The 7,795-nt window shown below is 45.4% G+C and overlaps 1 pseudogene; it reads left to right on the top strand.

Annotated features, from left to right (window-relative positions):
• Positions 1-5,938: 5,938 nt before the first annotated feature.
• On the top strand, positions 5,939-6,039 carry LOC112550172 (annotated as a pseudogene).
• Positions 6,040-7,795: the final 1,756 nt, after the last annotated feature.

Raw genomic sequence — 7,795 nt, 5'->3', positions numbered from 1 at the left:
GCCATCTATGTCCAGTCATAGGAGGAGTCCCACCAGGTCTCTGTGATCCCTATGAGATCGTAGTCATTTCTGTTTAGCAGAAGGACCAGCTCCTCCTGTTTATTCCCCAAACTCCTAGCATTAGTTTACAGGCATGTAAGTGTGCTATTGGATGTCCTAGGCTTCCTTGTACTCATGGAGAAGCTCTGTTCCTGGGTTGGGGTAGGAGTGTGTTCCCTTGAGCATCCTAACCTACTGATTTTGGGGTTGATGCTTGGTGAGTTTGCCCCAGTGGTTGTCTGCCCATCCCCCAGCAAGCTTAGTTTAAAGCCCAGTTGAGCAAGCCAGCCAATCTGGGTGAGAAGAGCTTTTTCCCCAGCGGAGTGAGGTGGAGACTGTCTCCTCACAACAGCTCACTGCCCCTCTCTCCGAAGAGCAGGCTGTGGTTGTAGAAGCTGAAGCCTTGGTGGTGGCACCAGCACCACAGTCTTCTGTTTACTGCCTCGATTCGTCTTTCCCTCCTCTGCCCATGCCCTGTAACTGGAAGTATCGAGGAAAAAAACCACCTGGAGGAAAAAACCCCCCTGCCCCCCCAATCCCCTGAGCCCCACTCCCAGAGCCCTTTAGCCACTCATGACCTGGCTGGGATTGCTCTGAGCTATGTCCACATGGATAAGGAGCATAGGGTAGCAGTCGAAGGGCCAGATAAGTTTTCGGATCCTCTCAGCCACATCTCGGATACAGGCTCCTGGGAGGCAGCAGACCTCCCGAGCTAAGGGGTCAGGGTGACAGATCACTCACTCTGTCTCCTTCAGGAGGGAGTCATCCACAACGACCATTGCGTTTCATCTTAGGGATGATAGCTGGTCATGTTCCTTGGTCACTTGCAGTAGCTGTCAGCTCTGCAGGCTCTACTGGTTCTACAAGAGGTTCATATGTGTTGCAGAGATCCAGGGGAGTGGTGACCCTGGTACAGTGAGCCTTGGGGCCCGAGACAACCTTTGTCCAGCCCCCTGGATGAACAGGATGGGAGTGCCTCTTGGCCTCCCTGGTCCTGGCAGGAGACCTATGTCGCACTTCCATCCTGGGGTGGAGGGCCTGGCAGTAGGAGTTAATTGCCTGTTCACTGTCCCTGATGGCTCGCAGCCTCTGCACCGCAGTCTGGAGCTCCACTATCCAGGATTCCAGAGACTCCAATACAGAGCAAACCTCAGAAGGGGAGGTTGCATTGCTCCTGATCCCACGTGCCTGGAGTCCTGCTAGGCAGCCCCCACAGCTGAGAGCCAGGGTTCCTTCTGGGTGGAGGCCTCGGAAGTACCAGAGGGGAGGGATCCAGCCGCAGGGGGGAACCTCGGGGTGCGACGTTTCCCACCCACCATTGAGCCGGTAGTAGTTAGGCTACTACTGCACCAACTGCTCCCTTGAGGTTCTTTGCCTGGGGCCTTTGGCTCCTCCTGCGTGCCCTCCTGTGCAAACTCCCATGCTAACTTGTGCCCTGGGCCTAGAAGCATGCCTATTTGTGCGTTGGGTTCACAAGGCTCTGGTTGTGTGTCATCCTGGGGGGCTGGACGAAGTAGGAGCAGTGACCCTCCTTGGCTCCTCTCAGTTGCCTCCCTGCAGCTGGGCTAAGTCCCTCCCACCATGGGCCCCTGCTTACCTCCAGCTAGGCTGGGGGTCCTGGGGGTCCCGGGGTTCACAGGGATGCAGTGGGCTCCCACCCATGCATCTTGCTCTGGACCCGGGGGGCCAAGTGCGGCTTCTGCCATTGGCGGGCCCTTTTAAACTCTCTCTTCCTTGTGCCTTGCCCAAATAGTGCATTTCCACTCAACTTATCTTTATCATCCTATAAGAGGACTCCAATGGTGCTGTGCACCACATCTGCATAGTCTTGAAGTTTGATGCACTTCAAATTGGAGCATGATTTGGAACACTTGAAATGCATACCTACCCTAGACAGCCTCAGCCGCTCCCACTGTAAAATGGGAACAATAATATTTGCTTAGTGGTTTGGCAATGTTTAATGTTTGAAAGGGGTTCTGAAGGTGAAAAGCATTGTTTACAGAGAAATTCCTTCTTGCAATGAAAATCGTACCTTAACCAACCAGTTAGAACTGGCTACCTTTTAGCATGATCAAATGGCTTAAGGAACAGGAAGTGTTTACCCTGCTTTTTCTCTTGCTTTCCTACCAGACAGTTCAGTAGATGAGCATGGAAAATGGTCAGTGAAATGAGAGTAAATATTCCAGTTCTGTGTGGCTGGTGTTAGCCTGGCTTTACCTTTTCCATATTTACAAGTTTAAGAAGTTGAAAAGAGTTAAGTTATTCCGCTTAGAGAGAGAGAGAGAGAGAGAGAGAGAGAGAAACCGCATAATTCAAGACAATAGGTAATATGAAAAAATAGTGGATGCTGGGTAACTGGATAAAAGGCTGTTAACACTGCAAGCAATAATTCCATAAAAGTTAATACAAGCAGGCAGCAGGGGGTATATTTGTTTATTTGTTAAATCGCCTGTTAAAAGCTTTGCCTGGAAAACAAGGCAGGGTCACCCAGGTACTCCCAACTGCAATCTGTGCATGCAGTTTTGGTCAAGGACAATTGAAGCATGTCATTAGCTGTAGTTTTGGCACCCCAGCTTTGCTGTAGGCAAAATGTTCAGTCCTGAGAGAGTCAGCTGTGGATTTAATGCAGAAACACACGAGATATTTGATTACCCAGCAGTGTTTTCCCACAATTCATGGTTATACTTATCAACAGGGTTTTATAACATGGACTTTCAAATATCTGAGTCTACGGCTTATCAGTCACATCAGCAATGACCTAAAACCTTGTAACTGAATTTTGTTTAGCTGAAAGAAAAGATTTAATGTTAACGGTCAGTGCATTATTTCCATTTCGTTTTGTTTGAAGGACCGGAAGGAAATTAAGACTATTTGAGACAGCCTGCAACTGAATGGGAGCTTAATAGAATCATTCTGGAATGGCCTTGACAAGGGTTAGTAATGTTATCACCTTTGTTAAAACTTGCCTTATGAAGCAAAGAGAATATTTCTGAAGAAAACTGCTAATGTCTTTTTCAGAATCAATGGTAATGCCGAGCTTTATCAGAATTCGTGTTCAGATGTGCACTTAAAAATCAGAATCAGTAGCCCTGTGAGAGATGTTTGCACAGATGATGTGATAGGTAGCAACTGGGGTTTTAAAACTGGATAATATTAAAGCACAATTTAGTGAGCTTGAAGGGAGATAATTGGAAGTAAAAGGTGCAGATATAAATACTCCATCCAGTCCCTCTAAATATTTTTCTCACATTTCTGAAAGTGGGAGGAAATAACATTTTAACTGCGGGGTTGATTTTACTTGGTTCTCAGAACTCCCAGTGGGGAGATCTCTATTTTGTGGTGCTACAAAACCGGCCACTTTGGGTGCTAACAGACAGGAGAAAAAAACAAATAAACACTGCTTTACCAGAAGAGGAATCAGGTCAGTTTGACCTGGCTCCCCAGCGTTGGTATAGCTCAAGCTGGTTTAAAGCACGTGAGCTATACAGATGCTGGGCAAGCCGGGTCAAACTGATTCAATTCCTCTTCTGGGCGCACTGCACTCGGTGCAGGGGCACACAGAGCTAAAATAATGCATAGCCTCCACAATTCTGGGGCTCATGCAAAAAGGCATCATATTGCATAACTCAGAATCATTGTTGGACCAGGGGAGTTAATCAGCAGAGACCCATGTAAGTGGCAGTTGTATGTATATAGAGCAAATTAACAAATGTGTTTGAATGATTCATTCATTTCTAAATGAGGAAATATGCCAGATCTGGAAATGTTCAACATGTATTTTGGTAGGAAACACAGACTGTTAAAATTCCACTAGTAAGCAATAGATTCTGTGGTCTTTTTTGAACCAAGTATGAGCTGGTAAGCCTGATTCTGATCTCATAACTATATTTTTCCATTGGTATAAATGAGATTGAACTGGGATCTTTTATGTTAAGCAAAATGGAACAAAGCAACCTTCTCCTCCCCCAAAATTCACCATGGTCAAGTCTGTAATTGACTATTTTTATAATCTTATAATTATAAGCACCTCCAGATTATTGGTGAGTGATGCTTTGAAATTGCCATTGACAGAAAGAAAGACAGGAGTTGAACATTACAAACCTTGTGTCTCGTTTACGATGTTGTCCTTTTAACCCCAGCTGCTTTCCCAAGCTACTCAAGGCAGAACATCCTCTTGAAACACTAGTCATGTGTCTTATCTACTCATACCCTCAACAGATGCAGTTGTTTAGGAGAATTTGTTGCTGAGGGCAGATAAATAGCTCTGAGCTTTAAAGTTTTCGCTTTATTAGCTATGCCAGTTAAAAAAAAAAAAAAAAAAAAAGCAAAAAAAAAAGCAATGCAGGAGCGGTTATGTAGTACAAATTGTTCTTTCAGACTCCTGAAAAGACCTTCTTGAACTTAAATTGCCAATGACATATCCTGAATGGTGGAACTTTGCAAAATAATGAAAAAAGTAAAGTTTCCCCCTGAATGGCTTTGTTTTCAACACAAAATCTAAATAATATAATTTATATCTGAAGATATTAAGATTTGATATGGAAAGGAGGGTTTGTCTGTTTCTAAGAGCAAAATAGACTGCCAGTTCCATTAGTGATGCAGTTAATGTTGTATCATCAGGGAAGAAAATTGTACAACCCCTTCTCCACTTGCATTTTGCATTACAGTGAGGAATTAAACCCAACATTTGCCTCACAGAAGAATTGTTCTTCCTTAATTGTGACCTCTTTGAAGTCTGTCCTGACCCCAGAGTAGCTGGCAGAGTGGCTGGTTTACTCATAGCATGCGCTGATTTGAGCACTTTTTCCCAGTATTCCCGTTTGACCTGTCTCTCCTCTACAACTTCAATTTTTCCTGTTTTTTCTCCTGCACATAAGGTCTGTGCATGAACAATTTTCATCTGTGGCCAAAAAGGAAAACATTTGAAAGTGCTAGATATGTATGCCTTGTGTTCCTAGAAATTGTTCATAATTTATAAGCATAAGTTTTATGGCCAGAAGCTTGAGAGGGAGAAATGGTTCTATTGGTGAGAAGGGTTGTCAAAGGGAGTTTCCTTTACATAGGTTACCTACCCACAATTTCTTTATTGGTATTTGGGGAGTTGTTGTAGTGAGACATAAACTTTGACTTCGGAAGAGAGGGGCTCAAAAGAGGGGACAGACCTGTTATGTTGTAGCACTGTTTATTCCTTTTGAAGCAGTTTTAGACTTCTGCAAAGTTATGAGAGACATATTTTAATTTTTATGTTCATAGATAGTTTGTTGTATGCATCTCCATTTTTCTGAGCTCCCCTAATACAGATTCACTGTTCTGCAGTGTGTGAGTGGGGAAGTTCTATTCCTATACATTTCTGTTTGGTTTCCCCAGGGTTTGGATGAGGGAGGGCTCAAGCTGATTCAGTTACTTGTCAAGAGAGATTCTAGATATACTGACCTTGTCCCTTTTGATGCCATTAAACTGCTGGCAAAAAGATTACGTAAGGAAAATTGTTGCACACAGTGGAGAACAAGCAATTACTTCATTTTCAGTGACAGCACTAGATTTTGAAATTAATCACAGAAATAGGAATGCCCTGACTGAATTTAGATCTTCTACCCAGCTGCTGACACAACTATTTTTTTTTAATGCTAGGATTTTCCCTTTTACGGAATTACAAATTACTGCAAATGGTGATTGAACTGAAACAAAGCCAACAGCTTCCAAGGTGCTTCCATTGAACTGGAAAGCATTTTGCGAGCTAAAAAAGTAGAATGTTGAAAGTACATGCTCTGCAACTGCTTTGCTAATTGGAAAATCTTCTGCACTTTTCAAGTACAAGTAATAACGATGCTAGCACTTAATGCTCCTCCTCTTCAAATTACTTTACAAATAGTCACTAATTAATACTCACAACTCAACTGTGTTGGCAGCACATATACTAAAATTGGAATGATACAGAGGAGATTAGCATGGCCCCTGCGCAAGGATGACATGCAAATTCGTGAAGCGTTCCATATTTTTGCTTAATAACTATTCTCCAACCATTTGGGTTGGTCTAATAAAAGATATCAAATTCACCCAAGGAACCTTGTTTGCCTATATCCTTAGACCAACATGGCTACAACGTAAACCCCTGGTAGATATTACACACTTTTACAGATTGGAACTCTGAGTTCTGTTTGCAAAGTGAGAATTACAAAGTAAAAGTACAAACCTGAGCACTATATACCTCCAATCCTCATGAGGTTTGTGAGAGCCATTGAGCATAGAAATCCTTCTTAAGAGTTTTCTTTAAAACTGACTTTTCTCTGTGACTCATGGAAAAATATGACCATGACCACACAAACTGCTACTATGATGTTGTGACATGACATGCGTCATCACTCAGAGATTCTAAAAAAAGTCTTCAGACTCCACTGTATCTTAAGAGGTGAGACCAAATCCCTGCCTCAAGTAATTTACCATTGAAATTTTTTATGTAGAAAAATGAGTGATGATTAGAGTAGAGAGTGAGGACAGACAAACAGATTACAGTAATAAAATCAAATGAAGAATTGATATAGGTATGTGCATATAGTTTTGGACCTAAATGGGTACAGATTTGTGGCTTAGAATTAGAGAAAATTAGGATTGGAGGCCATCTAGTCCAGCCCTCTGCTCAGTGCAGGACCATCCTCAATTATATTATCCCAACCAAGGCTTTGTCTTAAAAACCTCCAAGGGTGGAGATTCCACAGCCTCTCTGGGTAACCTGTTCCAGTGCTTTTCTACCCTCCTAGTGAGAGTTTTTCCTAATATCTAAATTAAACTTCCCTTGCTGCAACTTGAGACTGTTGCTCCTTGTTCTGTCATCTGCCACCGATGAGCACAGTCTAGCTCCATCCTCTTTGGAGCCACCTTCAGGGAGCTGAAGGCTTACATTATGTGCAAAATGCATTGTCTCTCTTTCTCTGGTAGCACTCACCTCGGTTGGACACTCAATGACTGTAGTAGTACTTGGAACCCACCGCAATGGGCCCTGTGCATTGTAAACCTCAATAGTGTAAATCAGGGTGGCAATTATTTTGCTTTAGGCATTTGGGTGAGCTATTGAGGGCTTGGATGGAGGGTAGGGGAGGGGGGTACTGGCCTGGCCAGGCACAATCGGCGGTGGGGAGGCAGAGCACTGACCTGGCCCAGTGTGACAGGGGGAAGAGGGCAGTTGATGATCCTATCTGGTCTGGGCCTGTCTGCCCTGCACCCACTGCTGGGAGCACCAGATGGGATAGGCAGGCAGGGTCTCCATGGAAACCAGCTGGGACCCACGCAGGCAGGGTGTGCTCGGCCAGGCAAATGGGATGGAGTCGCAGGTGGGCAGGGAGTGGTGTCCAGGAGTGGGATGGGCAGGCGGGGGGGCCTGGGATTGTGATCACAGGGCAGTGACAGCATGGGGCTGGGGCCTGGGAAAGAGCCATGATCCACTTCCTCTATGACAGGGACACGTGTGAAGCAGATTGCAGTTCTGCCCCAGGCCCTGGCCCCATGCTGTCACCACTCTGTGATCTGGATCCTGGCCCCAGCCCCAGCCCCGGCCCTGCCCGCCCATCCCGCTCCTGGATGCCACTCCCCGCCCATCCACAGCCGCATCCCATCTACCCAGCCAAGCGCACCCTGCCCATGGGGGTCCCAGGCCAGTCTCTGTGGAGACCCTGCCTGCCCCCTGCCCACTCCATCTGGTGCCCCTGGCAGTGGGTGTGGAGTGGACAGGCTAAGGAGGCGGGCCGGGGGCGTGGGGGGG

Source organism: Alligator sinensis, unplaced genomic scaffold (genome assembly GCF_000455745.1).
Source record: "Alligator sinensis unplaced genomic scaffold, ASM45574v1 scaffold16_1, whole genome shotgun sequence".
Taxonomy (NCBI): Eukaryota; Metazoa; Chordata; order Crocodylia; family Alligatoridae; genus Alligator; species Alligator sinensis.
The sequence above is the reverse complement of the archived record's forward strand: the minus strand, read 5'-3'. Positions and strand labels throughout refer to the sequence as shown.